Source organism: Dendrobates tinctorius, unplaced genomic scaffold (assembly GCF_039654945.1).
Source record: "Dendrobates tinctorius isolate UK_male_01 unplaced genomic scaffold, ASM3965494v1 ptg000150l, whole genome shotgun sequence".
NCBI classification, from domain to species: domain Eukaryota; kingdom Metazoa; phylum Chordata; class Amphibia; order Anura; family Dendrobatidae; genus Dendrobates; species Dendrobates tinctorius.
In genome coordinates this window covers 11164605-11189180 of record NW_027361817.1, presented here as the reverse complement: position 1 = coordinate 11189180, position 24576 = coordinate 11164605, and the positions used below count along the sequence as shown (strand labels likewise).

The 24576-nt window shown below is 45.3% G+C and overlaps 1 protein-coding gene across 1 annotated transcript in view; it reads left to right on the top strand.

Annotated features, from left to right (window-relative positions):
- Nucleotides 1-24576, top strand: part of DNAH7 (dynein axonemal heavy chain 7) — a 529416-nt gene that overhangs the window by 179587 nt on the left and 325253 nt on the right. The window lies entirely within an intron of this gene.

Sequence of the window (24576 nt, the reverse complement as noted above, 5' to 3'; positions counted from 1 at the left end):
TTCTAAAAACTGCACCCCTTAAGGTGCTCAAAACCACATTCAAGAAGTTTATTAACCCTTTAGGTGCGTCACAGGAATTTTTTGAATATTTAAAAAAAAAATGAACATTTAACTTTTTTTCACAAAAAAATACTTCAGGTTCAATTTTTTTTATTTTACCAAGGGTAACAGGAGAAATTGGACTGCAAAAGTTATTGTGCAATTTTTCCTGAGTACGCTGATACCTAATATGTGGGGGGAACCACTGTTTCGGCGCATGGCAGACCTCAGAAGGGAAGGAGCGCCGTTTGACTTTTTCAATGCAAAATTGGCTGGAATTCAGATCGGACGCCATGTCGCGTTTGGAGAGCCCCTGATGTACCTAAACAGTGGAAACCCCCCACAAGTGACCCCATTTTGGAAACTAGACCCCCCAAGGAACTTATCTAGATATGTGGTGAGAACTTTGAACCCACAAGGGCTTCACAGAAGTTTATAACGTACAGCGGTACAATTAAAAAATCATATTTTTTCCACAAAAATGATCTTTTCACCCCCAATTTTTATTTTTCCAAGGGTAACAGAACCCTAAAAGTTATTGTGCAATTTGTCCTGAGTACGCTGATACCCCATATGTGGGTGTAAATGACTATTTGGGTGCATGGCAGAGCTCGGAAGGGAAGCAGCGCCATTTGACGTTTTTGGCTAGAATTGAGATCGGACACCATGTCGCGATTGGAAAACCCCTGATGTACCAAAACAGTGGAAACCCCCCACAAATGACACCATTTTGGAAACTAGATCCCCCCAAGAAACTTATCTAGATGTGTGGTGAGAACTTTGAACCCCCAAGGGCTTCACAGAAGTTTATAACATACAGCCGTACAATTCAAAAATCATATTTTTTCCACAAAAATGATCTTTTCACCCTCAATTCTTATTTTTCCAAGGGTAACAGGACCCTAAAAGATATTGTGCAATTTGTCCTGAGTGCGCTGATACCCCACATGTGGGGGTAAACCACTATTTGGGCGCATGGCAGAGCTCGGAAGGGAAGCAGCGCCATTTGACGTTTTTGTCTGGAATTGAGATCGGACAGCATGTCGCGTTTGGAAAGCCCCTGATGTACCAAAACAGTAGAAACCCCCCACAAATGACACCATTTTGGAAACTAGACCCCCCAAGGAACTTATCTAGATGTGTGGTGAGCACTTTGAACCCCCAAGGTCTTCACAGAAGTTTATAACGTTTATAATGATATTTTTGCCCCCAATTTTTCATTTTCCTAAGGGTAACAGGAAAAATTGGACCCCAAAAGTTGTTTTGCAATTTGTCCTGAGTAGGCTGATACCCTATATGTGGGGGTAAAACACTGTTTGGACGCATGGCAGAGCTTGGAAGGGAAGGAGCACCATTTGCCTTTTTCAACGCAGAATTGGCTGGAATTGAGGTCCGACGCCATGTTGCATTTGGAGAGCACCTGATGTGCCCAAACAGTGGAAACCCCCCAATTATAACTCTAACCCTAGCCCTAACCCTAATGGGAAAATGGAAATAAATACATTTTTTTTATTTTATTATTTTTCCCTAACTAAGGGGGTGATAACGGGGGGTTTGATTTACTATTTATGGCGGTTTTTATGTTTGGCAGCTGTCACACGCTAAAAGACGCTTTTTATTGTAAAAATAGTTTCTGCTTCACCACATATTGAGAGCTATAATTTTTCCGTATTTTGACCCACCGAGTCATGTGAGGTCTTATTTTTTGCGGGACGAGTTGACGAGTCGACGTTTTTATTGGTACCATTTTTGGGCACGTGACATTTTTTGATCACTTTTTATTCCGATTTTTGTGACACAGAATGAACAAAAACCAGCATTTCAAGAATTTCTTTTGGGGGGTGCGTTTACACCGTTCCGCGTGCGGTAAAATTGATGAAGTGGTTTTATTCTTTGGGTCAGTACGGTTACAGCGATACCTCATTTAGGTCGTTTTTTTATGTTTTGTCGGTTTTATGCAATGAAACCTATTTTATATAAAAAATAATTATTTTTGCATCGCTTTATTCTGCTCTAACTTTTTTATTTTTTTGTGGATGATGCTTTATGGCGGCTCGATTTTTGCGGGACAAGCTGACGTTTTCAGCGGTACCATGGATATTTATATGTGTCTTTTTGATCGCGCGTTATTGCACTTTTTGTTCAGTGGTATGATAATAAATCATTATTTTTTGCTTTGTTTTTTATTTTTATTTTTTAAGGGGTTCCGTTAAAGGGGTTAACTAATGGGACAGTTTTATAGGGCGGGTCGTTACGGACGCGGCGACACCAAATATGTTTTGTTTTCTTTATTATTTATTTTCAAAAAATGAATTTATTGGGGAATATTTTTTTTTTTTTACTAATTTATTTAGCGATTTTTTAAAAATTATTTTTACACTTTTTTTAACTTTATTACGTTGTACCAGGTGGGACATCACTGTCCTGTGACTGATCGCTGATCTGTTACATCACAGATCACTGTGACAGATCAGCGATCTGTCACAGGCACTGCTGCAGACTTCCTCATGCCTGCGCTTTGCAGGCAGTGAGGAAGTCAGCTCCCTACAGGCCCCCGAAGGTCCCCGTCGCCATCTTGGATCTGGAGGCCTGTAGGGAAAGAGCCCCCCGCAGCAGCCCTGCACATTGTGCTGCCGTGGGGGGCTCAGGGAAGCACGGAGGGAGCCCCCTCCCTGCCGATGCTTCCCTTTAACCCCCGGTACCCCCCGTGTTTGATCGCGGTGTACAAGGGGTTAACGTGTCGGGGGTGGTCCGTGACCGCCCCTGACACATTGTGCCGGGTGTCAGCTGTGATAATCAGCTGACACCCGGCCGCGATCAGCGGTGCTCACCACGTGGGCGCCGCTGATCGCTATGACGTACTATCCCGTCCCTGGGAATTAAGTCCCAGGGCACATGGATGGGATAGTACGTGTCATGGCAGTAAGGGGTTAAAACCACAGCGCCGTTAATTAACGGCGCTGTGGAAAAAGTAAATAGCACTGCCCAGGTCTGATTTTCTCCAGGGGTCTCGGCTGCCGGGGGTAGCCGAGACCCCAGAGAACATGATTCTGGTCGGTTTTTACTGACCCCGTTTTTGCAATCGCCGTTATTAACCCTATAATATAATATATATATAATGATCGCAAAAAAAAGCAGCGATTTTGCATTTCATTTCTCTCTACTCTGATGTGATCGCACATCAGAGGAGAGAGAAATAGGGTCCCTGATCCCCCCCCCCGGTACCTCCTGGTGGTCCTTGTGGTCCTCGGGCCCTCCTGCCTCCTCCGGTGGCACCGCCATCTTGATCCAGAAAGAAAATGGCGGGCATATGCGTAGTGCGCCCGCCGAATCGGCCGGCCGGCAGATACTATTCATTCATTCAATGTACATTTTGATCACTGTGATAAACTCACAGTGATCAAAATAAAAAAAATTGTAAATAACCCCCCCCTTTATCACCCCCTTACTTAGGGAAATATAATGAAATAAAAAAATATATTTATCTTCATTTTTCTATTAGGGTTAGGGTTACGGTTAGAATTAGGGTTACGGTTAGAATTAGGGTTAGGGTTGGAATTAGGGTTAGGGTTAGAATTAGAGTAAAGGCCCCATCACACATAGCTACTCACCAGCGATCCCGACAACGATATCAACGTGTTAGGATCGCTGGTGAATCGCTACATGATTGCTGGTGAGCTGTCAAACAGACAGCTTCACCAGCGATCAGCACCAGCGACGCCGAGTGCGCGGTGTCGCTGTGTTCCTTAGTTACCAGCGTGCTGATGCAGGAAGCTGGTAACTAACGTACACATCGGTTATCTAACGGACGCACATCCCTTAGATACCCGATGTGTACGTTAGTTACCAGCTGGTCGCTGGTCTCCCGCGAAAGGCCCGCGAAAAGAAAGCCCGGGAAATAGAGAGCGCGTCAGTCACAAAAGCGGAGAGCGCAGCAGCAGAAGTGACACCATGCCGCGGGATTATCAGGCCGACAAAGGTGAGGAGCGAGCCCGGGAGCAGCGGACAAGTGTGTGACGGCGGCGGGAGCTGATGTGCAGCTGGGATAAGGATGAGTGACTGGCGCAGGGCACTGGGAGAATCTCCCCACTGCTCCGCTGATACAGGCGCCTGCTGTTCCAGTCCTCCACCAGCAGAGGGCACGCCTGTATACCCGGCCTCTCCGTGGGCGGCGTCTTGCTGCCTCCTGATCCCGAGCGTGTGGCGGCAGCACCTGTAACTCACCAGGCCTGGAATCCTCGTCCCTGCATCAGCGCGCTGGTAACTAAGGTACACATCGGGTATCTAAGGGACGCACGTCCCTTAGATACCCGATGTTTACATTAGTTACCAGCTGATCGCTGGTCTCCCGCCTGTCACACGCAGGGATGCGTGCTGGCCAGCGGGAGACCAGCGACCAAAGAAATGTCCAGGGCTTTTCAAGAGCAATCAGCGATACCGGCAGGGGGGCCGGTTGCTGATCGCTGTCACACACAGCAATCTCACTGGTGAGATCGCTGTGGTGTCAGAAAACTTGTGACTCAGCTTGTGACGGGGCCCTTAGAATTAGAGTTAAGTCCCCATCACACACAGCGATCTCGCTAGCGAGATCGCTGCTGAGTCACAAGTTTTGTGATGTAACAGCGATCTCACCAGCGAGATCGCTGTGTGTGACATCTATCAGCGACTGGCCCCCCTGCCGGGTATCGCTGATCGCTGTTGAAATGTCTGGACATTTTTGGGGTCGCTGGTCTCCTGCTGGTAAGCATGCTTCGTGTGTGACAGGCGGGAGACCAGCGAGCAGGAGCTGGTAACTAAGGTACATATCGGGTTTCTAAGGGAGCGCGCTGCGCCTAGAAACCCGATGTGTACCTTAGTTACCAGCGCGCTGATGCAGGGAGCTGGTAACCAAGGTACACATCGGGTTTCTAAGTGCTGCGCGCCCCTTAGAAACCCGATTTGTACCTTGGTTACCAGCTCCCTGTGTCAGCGCGCTGGTAACTAAGATACACTGCTGGTAACTAAGCGATGTGTGTCGCTTGTTACCCGCTTGTCGCTGGTCCAGATCGCTGGTGAAGCTGCCTGTTTGACAGCTCACCAGCGATCATGTATCGACACACCAGCGATCCTGACAAGGTGATATCGTTGTCGGGATCGCTGGTGAGTCGCTATGTGTGACGGGGCCCTTAGGGTTGGAATTAGGGTTAGGATTGGGGTTAGGGTTGGGATTAGGGTTAGGGATTAGCATTAGGGTTAGGGATTAGCATTACGGTTGGGATTAGGGTTAGGGTTGGGATTAGGGATAAGGTTGGAATTGGGATTAAGGGTGTGCTGGGGTTAGGGTTAGAGCTAGAGTTGAGGGGTTTCCTCTATTTACCCCTGGGAAAATAAAAAAATTGACTAAAAATCACTTTTGTTAAAATAAAAGGATTTTTTATTTTCACGGCTCTGCGTTATAAACTTCTGTGAAGCACTTGGGGGTTCAAAGTGCTCACCACATATCTAGATAAGCTCCTTGAGGGGTCTAGTTTCCAAAATGGGGTCACTTGTTGGGGGTTTCTACTGTCTAGGCACATCAGGGGCTCCGCAAACGCAACATGATGCCAGCAACATGATTCCATCAAAGTCTGCACTCCAAAATGGCGCTCCTTCTCTTCTGAGCTCTCCCATGCGCCCAAACAGTGGTTCTTCCCCACATATGGGGTATCGGTGTACTCAGGACAAATTACACAACAACTTCTGTGGTCCAATATCTCCTGTTACCCTTGGGAAAATAAAAAATAGCAGGCAAAAAAATCATTTTTGAGGAAAAAAAATGATTTTTTATTTTCACTGCTCTGCGTTATAAACTTCTGTGAAGCACTTGGGGGTTCAAAGTGCTCACCACACATCTAGATAAGTTCCTTAAGGGGTCTAGTTTCCAAAATGGTGTCACTTGTGGGTTTTTTTCACTGTTTAGGCACATCAGGGGCTCTCCAAACGCGACATGGTGTCCAATCTCAATTCCAGACAATTCTGCATTGAAAAAGTCAAACGGTTCCCCTTTCCTTCGGAGCTCTGCCGTGCGCCCAAACAGTAGTTTACCCCCACATATGGAGTATGGGGATAGTCAGGACAAATTGCACAACAACACTGGGGGTCTAATTTCTCCTGTTACCCTTGTAAAAATAAAAATTTGGCGGTGAAAAGATCATTTTTTGTGGAAAAAAAATGATTTGTTTATTTTCACGCCTCTACGTTATAAACTTCTGTGAAGCACTTGGGGGTTCAAAGTGATCACCACTAGAGTTGAGCGACTTTTGGTTTTTTAGGGTCGCGTTTCGTTTCGTGAAACCCGACTTTTCCAAAAGTCGGGTCGAGCAAGATCGTCCGATTATAGGGGTCGTCCCGAAACACGAAACCCAATGTAAGTCAATGGGGAATAAAAGTCGGCAGTGAGAGGAGGACAGGAAACACACCAACAGTGCCCATTTGAATGCCAAAAGCATCAATTCTTCTTACTTAAGCTTGTCAACCTTAATTAACTTCATAATACAAGTTACGCACTGAAAAATGGGGGTTATTTGGCTACAGTTGTGGGGGGGGAGGGCTGGCTCCAGGTTTTCATGTGCCCTGGGCGAAAGAGCGCCCCTTTAACACATACCACAACTCATCATGCTCCGATACGGCAGAGAAATAGCGGTATAGTACAATGAAAAATACTTCACTTTTTACATCTCATGACGAGGCCCATCTATTTCTCCATACAGAATCATTGGTCCCATATAATGTTTGAAACAGTATATGATGAGCTCCACATAATGCTACAGTATATGTTGGTCCCCATGGATGAAGCTCCACTGTCTTATGGGCCCAAATAATGCTCCAAACATAATGGGCCCCATTTCTAATGCTCTAGTGTATAATGGGCCCTGTAAATGCTGCTCCAGTGTCTGATGTCCACCTTTGGAATGTTCCGGTGTATGGTGGGCCCCATCTATCATTCTCCAGAGTATAGTGCTCCCCAAAAATTGCTGTCCCAACATTGAAAACAATCAAATAAGTCTCCTCGCTAGGGAATCCCTGTACTTGTCTGGACTCCTCGTCGTCCCCATCTTCCATCTCACTGCACAGTATTTCAACTTTGCAAGTGCTGTGATCCTGAGCAAGCAGGGGGGGCCCACTCGTTGGCGACGGCACTGGCACAGGGCCCCTGATAGTACGGTGGTGTGTCTGATGGCAGGTGGGCCGAACCTGCACTTTCATCTGCAGCTTCCTCTTTGTCACCGTGTAAGATGGAACTGTATATGGGAAGGGTAACCTGAGTTTCATCAGGGTCAGATTCAGGCCGTGTAGCGTGCGAGGGGAATGTAGTGGTCTGGGTCAATGTACCAGCAGATTCATCGAGCAGTGGCTGGGCATCAGTGCACTTGTGTCGTCCCCAGGAGTACGGTCGCCACAGTGGCATTACCTTCTTCCTAGGGAGTGTGATGTCATGCTTGGGAGCAACGAACGATCTCTCTAGCAGGTTAACTGATTGGGCGGCGTTATTCCCACGAGTCATGACCCTCCAACCAGCGTTCATGAAGGCAAAGTGTTTGTTTTACGTGGGCAGTATGGTTGCAAAGCTGAACCTTAAAGGAATGTCCAGAAGGGCACCACCAGGAGTGGAGCCTACGGTTAAATTCGACTCCACCTGGGAAACCTCAACCATGCCAGCTACAGAACAGATGCACACATTGCAAGCTTAATTCCGTTAGCGAACGAGACTCCGTCATGCCCCGCGGTCCGAGTCCGGCTTACTAGAGGGACACGTGAGGCTCTGGCACATGAGATTGGCCAATAACTGGTGTGTCATGCCCTTACATGTCCGTGGCTGCATGTGCGCTACACTGAAAAGGCCAGCGTTTGTCGTTTACAGGTGCAGATAACCCGCTGAACAACGTTAGTGATGGGGATCACTGATTACAATTATTACCCGCGAACAATGATTTCCCAGTAAGTGCAGGTCAACCGCAGTTCCGGAATTAGGCCTAACCGTCATTCCTGAAAAAATGAAAAACTTACGTGTGCAAACCACAGGTGCTGTAGCTTGCTTAACAGCTCGCCAGCCGTTCTCACGCCCAGTATGGATTACACGTGATTGCACAAAGGTGAGAAAGGGTACCGTATCCCCAGATAACATGTATGGATAGCGTACACATTCAAAATATATGTCTATACATCAGGAGGCAGGCTCAGACGGTGTTTGGCCCAGTATGGACTGCACGTGATTGCACAAAGGTTAGAAAGGGTACCGTATCCCCAGATAACATGTATGGATAGCGTACACATTCAAAACATATGTCTATACATCAGGTGGCAGGCTCAGACGGTGTTAGGCCCAGTATGGATTGCACGTGATTGCACAAAGGTTAGAAAGGGTACCGTATCCCCAGATAACATGTATGGATAGCGTACACATTCAAAATATATGTCTATACATCAGGAGGCAGGCTCAGATGGTGCTAGGCCCAGTATGGATTGCACGTGATTGCACAAAGGTTAGAAAGGGTACCGTATCCCCAGATAACATGTATGGATAGCGTACACATTCAAAATATATGTCTATACATCAGGAGGTAGGCTCAGACGGTGTTAGGCCCAGTATGGATTGCACGTGATTGCACAAAGGTTAGAAAGGGTACCGTATCCCCAGATAACATGTATGGATAGCGTACACATTCAAAATATATGTCTATACATCAGGAGGCAGGCTCAGACGGTGTTAGGCCCAAGTATGGATTGCACGTGATTGCACAAAGGTTAGAAAGGGTACCGTATCCCCAGATAACATGTATGGATAGCGTACACATTCAAAATATATGTCTATACATCAGGAGGCAGGCTCAAATGGTGTCAGGCACAGTATGGATTTGACGACCCAGACTACACAGCGGAGGAGCAGGGAGAGGTAAAGATTGCAAATGCTGGGGCCCTGCCCAAGCAAGGGGGGCCTACTCGTGGGCGTCGGTACTGGCACTGGGCCCCTCATAGTACGGCGGTGTGTCTGACGGCGGGTGTGCACCACCACCGTCAGAGACACTTGATTGCACTATGAGGGACCCTGTGCCAGTGCCCGCGTCCAAGAGTCGGCCTACCCACCTGTCCAGGGCAACGGCACTCGCACGGTGGTGACCCCAGCCATGGGGGGGGGAGGCAGCACAGTTAGGGAGTTTTTGAAAGTGGCATATGTTGATGTTGGACATTCAGCTGATGCAAAAGGCGAAATAGGTCAAGTCCCAGGAAGAGGTGGACCAAAGCAAGCCATTTTTCTGTCACCCTATGTGTCATCAGGGGAAGGTGGGACAAAATCCTTGGAAACCCATGCATGGTTCATTTTAATGAAGGTTAGATCATCCACATTTTGGGTTGACAGACGGGTCCTTTTTCTGTCAGGATTGATCCAGCTGCACTGAAGACTCTTTCCGATAGCACACTTGCAGCTGGGCAAGCGAGCTCCTGTAAGGCATATTGTGCCAATTCAGGCCAGGTGTCCAGTTTAGCGGCCCAATAGTCAAAGGGGACTGACCTGTGTGGGAGAACATCGATATGGGAGGAAAAGTAGTTTGTAACCATAGTTGACAACTGCTGTCTCCTGTCACTTTCCATCGATGCAGTATTACCAGTTGTGTGAGCGGTACTTGAAAAATCAGTCCACAACATTGTCATGAAACCCCTGTCTCCAACGCCACTTCTGCTGTGTGCACCACGAACACCTCTGCCAAGCTGCCCCCGGCCCGTACGGCTCGTGTGAGAACCATCACCGCTGCTGTGTGCTGGGAATGCCTCAAGCAACCGATTTACCAGAGTTGCTTGTTTATTAACCAATATTAGGTCAAGGTTCTCCTGTGGAATGATGTTTTGTAATTTGCCTTTATAGCGTGGATCCAGGATGCTGGCCAACCAGTAGTCGTCATCGTTCATCATTTTGGCAATGCGGGGGTCCCTTTTTAGGATCTGCAAGGCATAATCTGACATGTGGGCCAATGTTCCCGGTGTCAATGATGCACTGCGAGTGCTGGTTGGAGGAGCACTTTCTGGCAAATCCACATCCCTCCAGTCACGCACAAACCCTGTACCAGACCTTGCCATGCCAACATTTTCACTTGCCCCACGAGATGCATCCTCCTCCCCTAAGTAATCATCCCCATCATCCTCCTCCTCCTCTTCTTCCTCCACCTCGTCCAGGAGAGGTCCCTGAGCAGACAATGGCTGAATGTCATCAAGGATTCCCTCCTCCTCTTCCTCCTCATCAACATTGGCTGCAGACGACTGCTCCTTAAGGTGCGTCAAAGTTTGCATGAGCAGACGCATAAGTGGGATGCTCATGCTTAGGATGGCGTCGTCTGTGCTTACCAGCCGTGTGCATTCCTCAAAACACTGAAGGACTTTACAGAGGTCTTTCAGCTTCGACCACTGCACACCTGTCAACTCCATGTCTGCTCTCAAAGTGCCTGGCCGTGTATCCTCCCACAAATGCATTATGGCCTGCCTCTGCTCGCACAGCCGCTCCACCATGTGCAGGGTGGAGTTCCACCTTGTTGCAATGTCGATAATGAGGCGGTGGTTGGGAAGGTGGAGCAATCGCTGCAGCTTCTGCATACGAACGGAGTGTACAGGCGACCGGCGGATGTGCGCGCACAGTCTTCGCACCTTCTAGAGCAGGGCTGTTAACTCCGGATAATTTTTGAGGAAGCACTGCACCACCAGGTTCAAGGTGTGAGCCAAGCAAGGTATGTGGCTGAGTTTTGAAAGGGCTATGGCTGCCACAAAATTACGGCCGTTATCACTAACTACCTTGCCTGCCTCAAGATGTACACTGCCCAGCCATGACTCAGTTTGTCGCTTCAAGTACTCGGCCAGCACCTCGGCGGTGTGTCTGTCGCCCAAACACATCATCTGCAACACAGCCTGCTGACGCTTTCCACTAGCTGCTCGATAGGGGGACACCTCGTGTGCAACAGTGGCAGCTGCAGATGGAGTGCTCGTACGACTGCGCTCTGTGGACGAGCTTTCGCTTCTGGAGGAGGAGGAGGAGGGTTGAATGCCTACAGCCAACTGTTTCCTATACCGTGGGCTAGGCAGCACTGTCCCACCACCGCTGTCCCCTGTGGACCCTGCATCCGCCACATTAACCCAGTGCGCAGTGATGGACACGTAACGGCCCTGGCCATGCCGACTGGACCATGCATCAGTTGTGAGGTGCACCTTTCCGCTCACTGACTGCTTGAGTGCATGGACAATGCGGTCTTTCACATGATGGTGGAGGGCTGGGATGGCTTTGCGAGAGAAGAAGTGGCGACTGGGTAGGTCATAGCGTGGTACTGCATAGGCCATGAGTTCCCGGAAAGCTGCACTTTCCTCCAACCGAAAGGGCATCATCTCAAACGAGATTAGTTTGGCAATGTGGGCATTCAAACCCAGTGTACGCGGATGAGAGACTGAGTACTTTCTTGACCTACTCATAGTGTCTGGGAGGGTGAGCTGGACTTGAGAGCTGCATATGGTGGAAGTAGCGGTGGACAGGGCGGACTGAGAGAGGGTTGATGATGGTGATGGAGTTGGTGTTCTTTCTGATGGCCTAGAATCAGTCTTTCGTTGATATAACAGTGGGATTCCCTGACTGCTGTGGCCTTGCAACGACACCTCAACATTTGCTGCTGTGCTAACCGGTGGGCTTACAGTGGGGGAAACAATGTAGCGTTGCTGACTACCTTCGTTGTGATCAGTTGCACATGTGGCACTTGAGGTTTGGTGTTGTGTCCACGCTTGCAAGTGCATGGTGGTTAAATGTCTAAGCATGCAACTGGTATTCAAATTTTTCAGATTTTTCCCTCGGCTAAAGGTCTTTGCACACTTCTTACAGATAACCTTGGCCTGATCATGAGGATTTTGTTAAAAAAAGTGCCACACTGCACTCTTCCTACTTTGGCAGACATTTTGCGGCCTAGCACGCTGTGATCTTTTGACCCTCTGGACAAGCTGTCCAGCAACTCTATTGATTTTTGGAACCTGTCTTTGGAGTGCTCCGGGCCTGCCAGATAACAGCTGTTGCGATGTCGATGTCTGCTGTGGATGCTCCTCATCTGAGCTATTGGAAGCAGCACCCTCTTCCCCCAATGGATGCCAATCTGGGTCAACAACTGGGTCATCCATCACCTCCTCTTCAATGTCATGTGCACCTTCCTCTGTGTCACCGTGTATGGTGGTATAGTGTGCGGGAAGGGGCACCTGAGTCTCATCAGGGTCAGAATCTGGCTCTGTACACTGCGAGGACAATGTAGTGCTCTGAGTGAATGTACCAGCAGAATCATCCATCGGCGGCTGTGCATCAGTGCACTCCATGTCAGATTCATCTTGGCCTGGGTAATTCACCATTTGACTTGGTAATCCAGGCATGGTATGTGAAAACAGCTCCATGGAGTAATCAGTAGTATGGCCTGCGTCATCCTTCAATCTTGGTTGGGTTGAAGGACACAAGGAAAGGTGTGGTTCATGAACATGAGCCTCCAATGACGACTCAGTGCTTTTACTTTTTACAACTGAAGAAGAGGAGGCGATAGAGCTGGAGGCTGAGTCAGCAATGTAAGACAAAACTTTTTCCTGATGCTCTGGCTTTAAAAGCGGTTTGCCAACTCCTAGAAAACTAAGCCTTCGAAGCCTTATGGAGCCAGACGATGACGCAGGCTCAACACCTCCTGCATTCGGTCCTATTTTGCTCTTGCCACTACCATCAGATCCACCACCAACACCATCATTACCAGCTGCCAACCCCCGCCCAATTCCACGGCCTCTTCCACCAGCCTTCCTCATTTTTGTCAAAATAGCAAAAGGAAGCCAAATCCAAATAATGAATAAAATATAATCTTTATTGGAGTACGATTAAAATAATCACATGAAGATCGATGATAATGTTAAAATATGGGTACTGCAAGCAGACACCACAGCAAGAGGTAAATATACAAAAACTGCTAATGTTACCAGCATAATTCGGTTAAATGCAAAAAATAATAAGCTGCGAGCTCATTTAAACCATTATTGCTACTTACTTAAATAAAGGTAGTTATGACTGTGCAAATTAGCATGAACAAAGAATGTCAGTGAGCCAGTATAAGCCTGTGCAAAAAATGGCAATGTGACATCTTTGAAAGCAAAAAAAAGTGTGCGGGAGGAAAAGAATGAGCCGGCTTTAAAGCGGTTTGCCAACTCCTAGAAAACTAAGCCTTTGAGGCCTTGTGGAGCCAGACGATGACGCAGGCTCAACACCTCCTGCATTCGGTCCTATTTTGCTTTTGCCACTACCATCAGATCCACCACCAACACCATCATTACCAGCTGCCAAACCCCCGCCCAATTCCACGGCCTCTTCCACCAGCCTTCCTCATTTTTGGTAGAAATGTAGACAAAATCCAACAAACTATATAGTAATGTAAAACAAGGTGCAAGGTGTCTATAGGACAGGGGAGATTTTGAATTTCTGCTCACACTACTGGACACTGGACACTTTTGGATTGTGTGAGGCCCACTGAATATCTGAGTGCTATGTCACAGCCTCGATGGCACAGCTGTAACCAAAGTGACTAGAGGATAAGTGACATTTTGAATTTCTGCAGACACTTGTGGACACTGGACACTTTTGGATTGTGTGAGGCCCACTGAATATCTGAGCGCTATGTCACAGGCTCGATGGCACAGCTGTGACCAAAGTGACTAGAGGATAAGTGAGATTTTGAATTTCTGCAGACACTGGACACTTTTGGATTGTGTGAGGCCCACTGAATATCTGAGCGTTATGTCACAGGCTCGATGGCACAGCTGTGACCAAAGTGACTAGAGGATAAGTGAGATTTTAAATTTCTGCAGACACTTGTGGACACTGGACACTTTTGGATTGTGTGAGGCCCACTGAATATCTGAGTGCTATGTCACAGGCTCGATGGCACAGCTGTGACCAAAGTGACTAGAGGATAAGTGAGATTTTGAATTTCTGCAGACACTTGTGGACACTGGACACTTTTGGATTGTGTGAGGCCCACTGAATATCTGAGCGTTATGTCACAGGCTCGATGGCACAGCTGTGACCAAAGTGACTAGAGGATAAGTGAGATTTTAAATTTCTGCAGACACTTGTGGACACTGGACACTTTTGGATTGTGTGAGGCCCACTGAATATCTGAGTGCTATGTCACAGGCTCGATGGCACAGCTGTGACCAAAGTGACTAGAGGATAAGTGAGATTTTGAATTTCTGCAGACACTTGTGGACACTGGACACTTTTGGATTGTGTGAGGCCCACTGAATATCTGAGCGCTATGTCACAGGCTCGATGGCACAGCTGTGACCAAAGTGACTAGAGGATAAGTGAGATTTTGAATTTCTGCAGACACTTGTGGACACTGGACACTTTTGGATTGTGTGAGGCCCACTGAATATCTGAGCGCTATGTCACAGGCTCGATGGCACAGCTGTGACCAAAGTGACTAGAGGATAAGTGAGATTTTGAATTTCTGCAGACACTTGTGGACACTGGACACTTTTGGATTGTGTGAGGCCCACTGAATATCTGAGCGCTATGTCACAGGCTCGATGGCACAGCTGTGACCAAAGTGACTAGAGGATAAGTGAGATTTTGAATTTCTGCAGACACTTGTGGACACTGGACACTTTTGGATTGTGTGAGGCCCACTGAATATCTGAGCGCTATGTCACAGGCTCGATGGCACAGCTGTGACCAAAGTGACTAGAGGATAAAGGAGATTTTGAATTTCTGCAGACACTTGTGGACACTGGACACTTTTGGATTGTGTGAGGCCCACTGAATATCACAGCGCTATGTCACAGGCAGAAATTGGCTAATGTATCACAAACTACAAGGTGTATGTAGAATTGGGCAGAGTAGGAATCTCCCTAGAGTGCAGGTCTGTAAGAACGGAACATGTCCTCGACTTATTCTCACAGAGTGACACAGATAGCTTCACTGTGGCTGTGATAACAGCCGTTACACGGTACTGTGTGAGGAGCGTACACTGCTGTATGGTGTGAAAAAATGCACGCTCAGTACCTCAGCAGGACAAAAAAAAAAAATTGGGATTGCTTTTAAAAAAGCAGTTTGCAGAGCAGTGGGTAAACAGCAATGCAGCTGTCAGGAAGCCTTAGAAGGCAGCCCAACAACCAACACCACTGATACACCACAATATAGCCTCCCCTTGCACTGCACACACAGTGACTGGTGTGTTGTACAGGCACAATCGCTAGCAGCAGAAGCAGTTTTTTTTTCTTCTTCCCTGCCTAACGCTCTCCCTACAGAATCAGCAGCAACCTCTCCCTATGCTAAGATCGGCAGAAGTAAGATGGCGGTCGGCGTGCACGCCCTTTTATACCCCCTGTGACGCCCACCAAAGCAAGCCAATCACTTGCATGCCCTTCTGAAAGATGGTGGTGACCCGTGCCTATGTCATCACGTTGCCCACAGTGTCCGTGGATCCTGATTGGCTGAAAAAGAGCGCAAAACAAACTTTTGAAACGCGACTTTGGCGCGTAAGTCGCCGACCTCATCCTAGGGTCGGGTTTCGCTTCATGAAACCCGACTTTGCCAAAAGTTGACGACTTTTGAAATTGACCGACCCGTTTCGCCCAACTCTAATCACCACACATCTAGATAAGTTCCTTAAGGGGTCTAGTTTCCAAAATGGTGTCACTTGTTGGGGGTTTCCACTGTTTAGGCACATCAGGGGCTCTCCAATTGCAACATGACGTCCGATCTCAATTCCAGCCAATTCTGCGTTGAAAAAGTCAAATGAGCTCCTTCCCTTTCGAGCTCTGCCATGCGCCCAAAAAGTGGTTTACCCCCACATATGGGGTATTGGCGTATTCAAGAGAAATTGCCCAACAAATTTTGTAGTTCATTTTCTCTTTTACCACTTATTAAAATAAAAAAATTGGTTCTGAAGTAAATTTTTTGCAAAAAAAAGTTAAATGTTAATTTTTTCCTTCCACACTACTTCAGTTCCTGTGAAGTATGTAAAGGGTTAATAAACTTCTTGAATGTGATTTTGAGCACCTTGAGGGGTTCAGTTTTTAGAATGGTGTCACTTTTGTGTATTTTGTGTTATGTAGACCCCTCAAAATGACTTTAAATATGATGTGGTCCATAAAAAAATGGTTTTGTAAATTTTGTTTTAAAAATAAGAAATCGCTGGTCAACTTTTAACCCTTATAACTTCCTGATAAAAAAAAATTTTTGCTTCCAAAATTCTGCTGATGTAAAGTAGACATGTGGTAAATGTTATTTATTAAGAAATTTGTTTGACATATCTCTCTGTTTTAATGGCATAAAAATTAAAATTTTGAAAATTGCAAAATTTTCAAGATTTTCGCCATATTTCCGTTTTTTCATAACTAAACGCAAGTCATATCGTTACCACTAGCATGAAATACAATATGTCATGAAAAAACATTCACAGAATCAGCGGGACCTGCTAAAGTGTTCCAGAGTTATAACCTCGTAAAGTGCTAGTGGTCAGAATTGTAAAAATTGGCCTGGTCATTAAGCTGCAAAATGGCTCTATCACTAAAGGGTTAATTATAGTGAAGGGAACCTGTCATACAAAATAGCGTTATTAACCTACAGATATGGGGTTAATATCATGCTTCCGGGAGAAAATGAACTTTATGCCTTCCGGCAAGTTTCCTCCTTCAGGCATACTGGTGGCGCCGGCATGGTTTCAGTCACCGTTCTGTGCATAGGGAGTGGAGGCTGGAGCGGCTCCCCGGGCACTGACTTACAGCCAGCTCAGCAATAGGGCCAGCTCTCAGTCAGGGCTGGGGGCGCAGTTACAGCTGCCACTCTCTCTACACAAAGTGGTGAATGAATCCATGGCAGCGCCACCCCTAGGACTGAGAGATCGAGGCTGCGGGGGAGAATAAAGTTAATTTCCTCCTGGCAGTGGGGCTCTCAGTGCAGTGGCCACACAGTGTCAGTACACTTTTATCCCGCATACGGGTTCCTTTTAATTCTTCACCAGGCCAACACATTTTGGGCAGTGACATGCATCTAACTTTGTGGGGACAGTTTGGGGAAGGTTCTTTTGTGTTGCAGAATGACTTTGCCCTGGTGCCCACCCAAAGTTTAGAAAGAAATGGTTTGATGGAAAGAACGTGACCATCCCACATGCAGCCATGACATTATAGCCATTGAGCAGTATTGTGAGCCCGGCTCTCTCCACTAACATTAGTGATTGACCTCACACATGCTCTTGGGAATAAACGGCACAAATTTACTCTCCAAACTCTTGTAGAAAGTCTTTCCAGGAAGGTGGAAGCTATTTTACCTGTGACGGATGGGACCCACTCCTTATTAATGTGTATGGATATAGGAAGGCATATAATACCAGCTCCTGTACGTGTAATGTGTAGGTGTCCTAATACTTGTGTCCCTGCAGTAATACTACTGTATATGCAAAAGCTTTATGGAGATGTATAGGGAGTGTGATGGATCTCAAGGAGCCGTCATATGCTGAAATCTATAGCCCAAGGATTATATAACCTGATCGAAACTGTGATAAAGAGGACAGGCAATCAAACAGATATCTACACGGTAGAGAAGAAGAGAATCGTTTTCTAAGCTAATAAGAGGTCATAATATTACATTACGGAATTGTTTGAGTAATTCGCTTAATCGCTTGTACATGTAATGCTTTCTTTTCATTTGTAATAAACTCATCCATGGATTAATATTTCCACTCATGTTCTGTACCTGGTACTTGCTCATGTAATTTGCTGAAACCTCCACAAGATGGCGCTCTGATTCAGCTGAAACATGAATTTATTAAAGAAAAAAGAATCTTCGCATCAAAACAGCCGTTTCCTCCCCACTGATCGGCAGAAATAAACTTGCTCCATCTTCTTTTTTCATGATAATGTGGGTAGCTCGTAGCATTTTGGGATGAAAGGTAATGCAAATGTGATCTTTCAAGCGTCTAACCTGTCAGGGTAATTATGAATAATTGCTACTTAAAAATGTGTATTTCCTGTTTGCTAAAATATAGGAAAAGAAAACCTTTCTTGGGTAATGACATTGGATTTTAAAGGTGACAGCATAAAACAGTTTTTATAGACAACATTACTTGGAGTAAACCAGCGTAAAGCTTGTAAACCGATAAAACCCTTTCTACAAAGAAAGAATTTTACAGTATTGCAATTAATGCTGGTAATTTTTTAGTTGCAGTTTCTCATGCTATATAGGCAAAGGCATAGCTGGGGGTTTAGCCAAGGGGCCAAAAAAACATTTAGTGGGCCCCCATCCATCTGTTCAGAGCTGTAGTGACGTAACTTAATTATAGTGACATGAAACACCCGAGCGGACACCTCAGAGGATAACTATGCAGTCCAATGAGCAAGAGTTTATGATGTAACATCACCATATTACTTAAAGGGGTTGTCTGGTCACACATATTGATCACCTATACATTGGGTAAGTCACCAATATCAGATCGGTGGGGGGCTGACAGGCAGGGCCCTCACCAATCTAATATAGATGACCTACCTTATGGATAGGTCATCAATATTTGCGATCAATTGACCCTTTGAAACATAATAGTCTGTGTCTCTAAGGGAAATGTGGAGGTTGTGGGTGTCATGCTACTGCAGTGCAGTATAGTGCAACCTCCACCAGGGGGTGCTGGTGAAGGAAGAGAGGTTGCACACACAGCATAGCAACACTGAGCAGAAGCACAAGCGCCACCAGGTGGCGAAAGAGTGGTCAGACGAGCCAAGTCAGAAACAGTCAGGAGCAGAAGTACCAGAGGTCACAGCAGTACACGTGGTCAGAAACAAGCCAGGGGATCAGCAATAGTCGGAAGCGGGTAAGACAAAAGACAGAAGCAGGTCCAAATGCAAGCCAAGTCAACAAACTTACAGGGAAACACAGAGAGGACAGACAGAGGGAATGAACAGACACGGGCAAGTCAGGGATCACAGCAGGACAAACCAGGATATACCAGAGTCAGATACACACGCCGAAGGCAGAACTATAGCTGACACAGCCTGCAGGATGCAGCGGAGATAAATAGCAAACCTGAAACCAGACTGAGGCTGAGAAAAGTTAACCCCTGACATGACCAGACCGGAAACATGGAAAGACAGAACTCAAAACCCTGTCTGGATCATGACTGCGGGGCTGCATAATAGCCTCTAATCCATTGGGCAAGATACAGTTTTCCCCTTAAAGCACAGGTTATTCTCATTACTACTTCATTGATTATCTTCAACTTTTTTTCAGTTTTGCAGAGTGCAGCATTCAAGATGACTTTAGCTGCTACGATTTGCATATTTAATTTTTTTGTGCAGCATGCAGTAACCAGCGACGAAGTCAGCTTGGCTGCTGCGTTCTGCATAGGCAACAGTTGAATTGACAAAACTGAGCTCAATACGTGTTCAGTTTGCAGAGCACAGCAGCCAGTGATGAATTGTCAGTAGCTTAATGACTGGATAATGCAGATAAGTAGTGATAGTGTGAGCCTGAGTCAGACGACCCACCATCCCTCCTTTAGCCTTACCTCTCAACTGTCCTAAAAGGAAAAGAGGGACACATCATATGTCACAACCAAAAAGCTGTAGCAAACTTTTAGGCTACGCCTTTAGGTATACCCCCTACTCATTTACCCATTACCCTGTCCACATAGAGAAAGTGTCAGAAAGTGATGAATGAATACTGTAAAAACAAAACTTCCCAAAATGTGTCAAAATTGCATTTTTCAGCATTTCATTCTACTTGGAATAATTTTTCTTTCTAAATTTTCAGTACATTATATGTAAATCGGATGGTGTCATTCAAAACTTCAGCTCATCTGGCAAAAAAAAATTGAGATCAGCCTAATTTAGGAAACTAGACCCTGATTCCAGCGATGTATCACTTAGTTTACATAGTACAGCTATTGTGACACAATCAGAGTTTTTAGATGTGGCATGCAGCAGAGCTAAGAAAGCTAACCCTGCCAACACCACAGCTTTTCTGTATACATTGTATAGTGACAGTAAACTGCTAATCAGTACTGGGGGCAGAGTTTGTCTAGCAGGCACATGAGATCTAGGCAGTGATCTGATTCAGCAGTTTGCAGTCACATAGAGCACCTTCAGAGTTTTGTCCCAAGCTTAACGCTGTTCTTTAATAAATAATAATGTGTATTTCTAAGAAACAAAATCTTTTTTTTTTGAGGTTTTTATTTTACAATCTATTTATTATACAATGTATATATGTACAGTACAGACCAAAAGTTTGGACACACCTTCTCATTGAAAGATTTTTGTTTATTTTCATGACTATGACAACTGTAGATTCACTCTGAAGGCATCAAAACTATGAATTAACACATGTGGAATCATATAATTAACAAAAAAGTGTGAAACAACTGGAAGTATGTCTTATATTCTAGGTTCTTCAAAGTAGCCACCTTTTGCTTTGATTACTGCCTTGCACACTCTTAGCATTCTCTTGATGAGCTTCAAGAGGTAGTCACCAGAAATGGTCTTCCAACAGTCTTGAAGGAGTTCCCAGAGATGCTTAGCACTTGTTGGCCCTTTTGCCTTCACTCTGCGGTCCAGCTCACCCCAAACCATCTCGATTGGGTTCAGGTCTGGTGACTGTGGAGGCCAGGTCATCTGGCGTAGCACCCCATCACTCTCCTTCTTTGTCAAATACCCCTTACACAGCCTGGAGGTGTGTTTAGGGTCATTGTCCTGTTGAAAAATAAATGATGGTCCAACTAAACGCAAACCGGATGGAATAGCATGCCGCTGCAAGATGCTGTGGTAGCCATGCTGGTTCAGTATGCCTTCAATTTTGAATAAATCCCTAACAGTGTCACCAGCAAAGCACCCCCACACCATCACACCTCCTCTATGCTTCTCGGTGGGAACCAGGCATGTAGAGTCCATCCGTTCACCTTTTCTGCGTCGCACAAAGACACGATGGTTGGAACCAAAGATTTCAAATTTGGACTCATCAGACCAAAGCACAGATTTCCACTGGTCTAATGTCCATTCCTTGTGTTCGTTAGCCCAAACAAGTCTCTTCTGCTTGTTGCCTGTCCTTAGCAATGGTTTCCTAGCAGCTATTATACCATGAAGGCCTGCTGCACAAAGTCTCCTCTTAACAGTTGTTGTAGAGATGTGTCTGCTGCTGGAACTCCCCAGGAATCAAACTCACGCCCTCTAGCATGGTAGTTGGCCAAGCATGTGAAATTTTTTTGTGGTTACGTCTCTACTGGCTGAACATCTCAATGTACCAGTGCAATGTGCTTATATAGAAGAACAGCATGTAGAGATGTATTTACCAAAAGTTCTCCTAACTTTGGCAATACAGCCTGGAGCTCACAGCTAAGACTGCTGTCTACCATACTGGAAAGAATAAGAGAAAAACAGCTCACCCACTCCCTAGGTGATTGGAGGTATGCCTAGTATTTCCAGTTATCATTGTTCGTGTTGCCTTGTTCATCGGGTTGGTGAACTGCGGTACACAGCAGCTCTCCTCTTCCCTGGTTGGGGAAGAGAACAAACGGAGGGCTGATTCAGGAGATAAGGCAATAGTATAGTCCCCGGCATCTTCACCTTCAGAAGTACCCCGGGAAATAGGGTAAGCTAGCTAGCATGCCCCCAGTGGACAGGGAAGGAGCCCCTGGTCCCTGGTCACCCGACAGCTGTGCCGTGACACATATGCAACATTGTCACTGCTACTGTTTATGTAATGCTTAGTGTTGTGGCTCTGAGAATTGTCACTATTGAAGAATTGTTTAGTGGTCATGGCATATCGACACCTTCTGCAGCGATTTAACCCACTTTTATAGAAGTCTTTACAATTAAGCCGTGTATGCCGTATATTGGTGGACCTGGGACTATTAGAGGAGAGAATATTTCCCAATGTTTTGGACCTCTTGGCAACTGCTGCACAGCCTGAAGCTAGGATAGTTGATAAGGTAGCATCCTTCTCCAATAGAGGAAGATACCTTAGCACAGCTTTTTTCATTGAACTGGGAACTGTAGCAAAGGGATAAAACTGGTTGAGAGCTAACTGGCATGTTGCTTTTATGCATACCAGAAATCAGATCAGAATGGTTTTCAGTTTGCACAATACTTTCGGCTCTATCAATGATCCAGATTGGATATCCTCTTTTTTTAATGTAGTGCTGCAAATCTGCAATTCACCTTCTGTCTTACCGGTATCACTACAATTCTGTTTAATATGGGTGAACTCACCAACCGGGGTAGTGTGCCTAGGATGTCTACTAGACGCATGCAGAATTCTGTCCCCCGATAGAGGTTTAGAAAAAGTGGACCTAACACCATGTCCAGATCACTCCAATTTATGATCTAAAAAGGAAATGCAAAATTGATGAAATAGAGGTAGATCTGAGACCAAGAGAATTATCATTAATATAGGATACAAAATCTGGTATTGCAGATACATCTCCCCAAATGAAAAGGAGGTCAGCGATGTATCTGCCATACCAGAAGAGATCAGACAGAAATGGATTTGAGGAAATATAGGTGTTTTGCTTCCCAAAAGGACATATCTAAATTGTCGATGGCTGTCCACAGCTTTGTATACCTTAGGGAGACCATACATGGAAGGCAAAGAATGATGTTCCACAATTAGATCCTCTGATGGGCTGGCAAAACTCCCAAAGCAAAACCTTCTTGAATAACTTGATGAGTTTCTTTAGTCAAAGAAGGCAAAGTGTTAAAAGAGATTTTCTGATAGGTGAGTTGATCTTTCAACATTGCAGCCATTTGTGGCTGATAAACATCAAGGTCCAACACGACAACCAAGCCACCTTTATTGGACATTTTTATTACAATGTTTCACCTCTTCAATTCCATCAATGCATTAAATTCACGGGGAAAAAAGGTTGGAACATTTATGTCTAGGACTAAGTCCTTTAACTCTCTCTGAATTACCTACTGAAAACGACGGTCCATCGAATCCGTGCATGAATGGACTGGATAAAAGTATGGATTATATGTTTTGAGAGCATAAGCCTGATTATTAGGCTGAGTAACAAAGGAATCTTCCTTAGTTCGCCATTCCTGTAGATTGAGAAGTGCATGCTGTTCAGGAAAATTACAATATTCAATGTTATATTGTAGCTCATCAATCTTTGATTGATCAGAGGAGTCTTCTGTAAAAATGTCTTTTTACAGTTAAATTCCTGATATTGATGTCCGATAGAGTTCCGAAAAGATTGAAGTTGTGTTCCAGCACAAAATGTAATCCATATGAAAGAACACAAACCTGTTCAGCTGTAAGAGGAATTTTAGATAGATGGAGAACATTAGCCTGATGGTCTCAGACTAAAATATTTTCTTGTGTCGAGTGATCATCCCTTGCATAATTCCGTACTGGAGGGTCTGACTTCAAATTCCAGAAAAAATCAAAAAATGCTGAGAATTAATGTGTGCATATTTAATGTTGTTCAGAATACATGCGATCACAGCAGCATCCAAGGCAGGAGACGTTGCTGTGCTACACAGACTATCCTGACTACAGTTGAGAACACAGCTGAAGTCAGGACATAGCCCCAACCTCCTGGGACATTGGGACTGTCTCAGTGGATCCGGAACGGTCGGGAGGTATGCGCTAGTTATGCTTCTGTATATAAGTTGTGTGTGATAATTGTACAATTATTAATGCCTTAGCATAAGAGGATGTACCTGAGTGTTTGTGCCAGGGTCCACATGCGTGGAGGTTGAGTAGCTGAGCCCGTTCAGCAAACTGCAGGTGCTATCTGTATTATACTGACGGCATCTGCCTGTAAGAGAAGCTACCAGAAACTAATAGAAAATCTGCACCAAAATGAACCAAATACTTATTCTGGGAACGTAGCCTTATACTCAACACAGATCCTGTACAGACCGAGCAGATGTTTTAATTCATATCATTTTCTGCTTAAAGTTCTTCGGTTATCTGGCCAACTAAATTAAAAGCAAGAAAAAAATTTGCATATTTGCTATTGCTGCATCAATCAATATAAGTACGATCTTTCAAAATATATAAATATATTACACATTGGGTAAGTGCTGTAAAGAAGATGAAAATGGCATGGTTGTGGTTTTTTTGGGTCAATACTTACTGTGCTCCCTAAAATTGGAATACAAAACAATCAGAAACTTGTAACTACTGCTCAGTCCACAAGTTAAAAAAACAGACAACTCGATCAATGGAAAAATGGAAAAACAATTAGGTCTTGGCAAGATGAAAATGGTATCACAAACCACATAAAAACAAGCAAGCAAAAAAGATAAAACAGTAAAATAAAAAAAACTGTATAAATGGTATTGCTGTTATAGTATTAACCTTTCACAGTACATTGAACAAACAAAAAAACTTTTTACCTCACTTTGATTTTTTCCCCATTTTTCAATACTTTATGTGGAAAATTGATTGTTATCATTACAAACAACAACTAAATAAGCAAAACACAGGCCCTCATATGGCTATGTTAATGAAAATACAAAGTTAAGTTTTTTGGAAAAAGGGGAGGA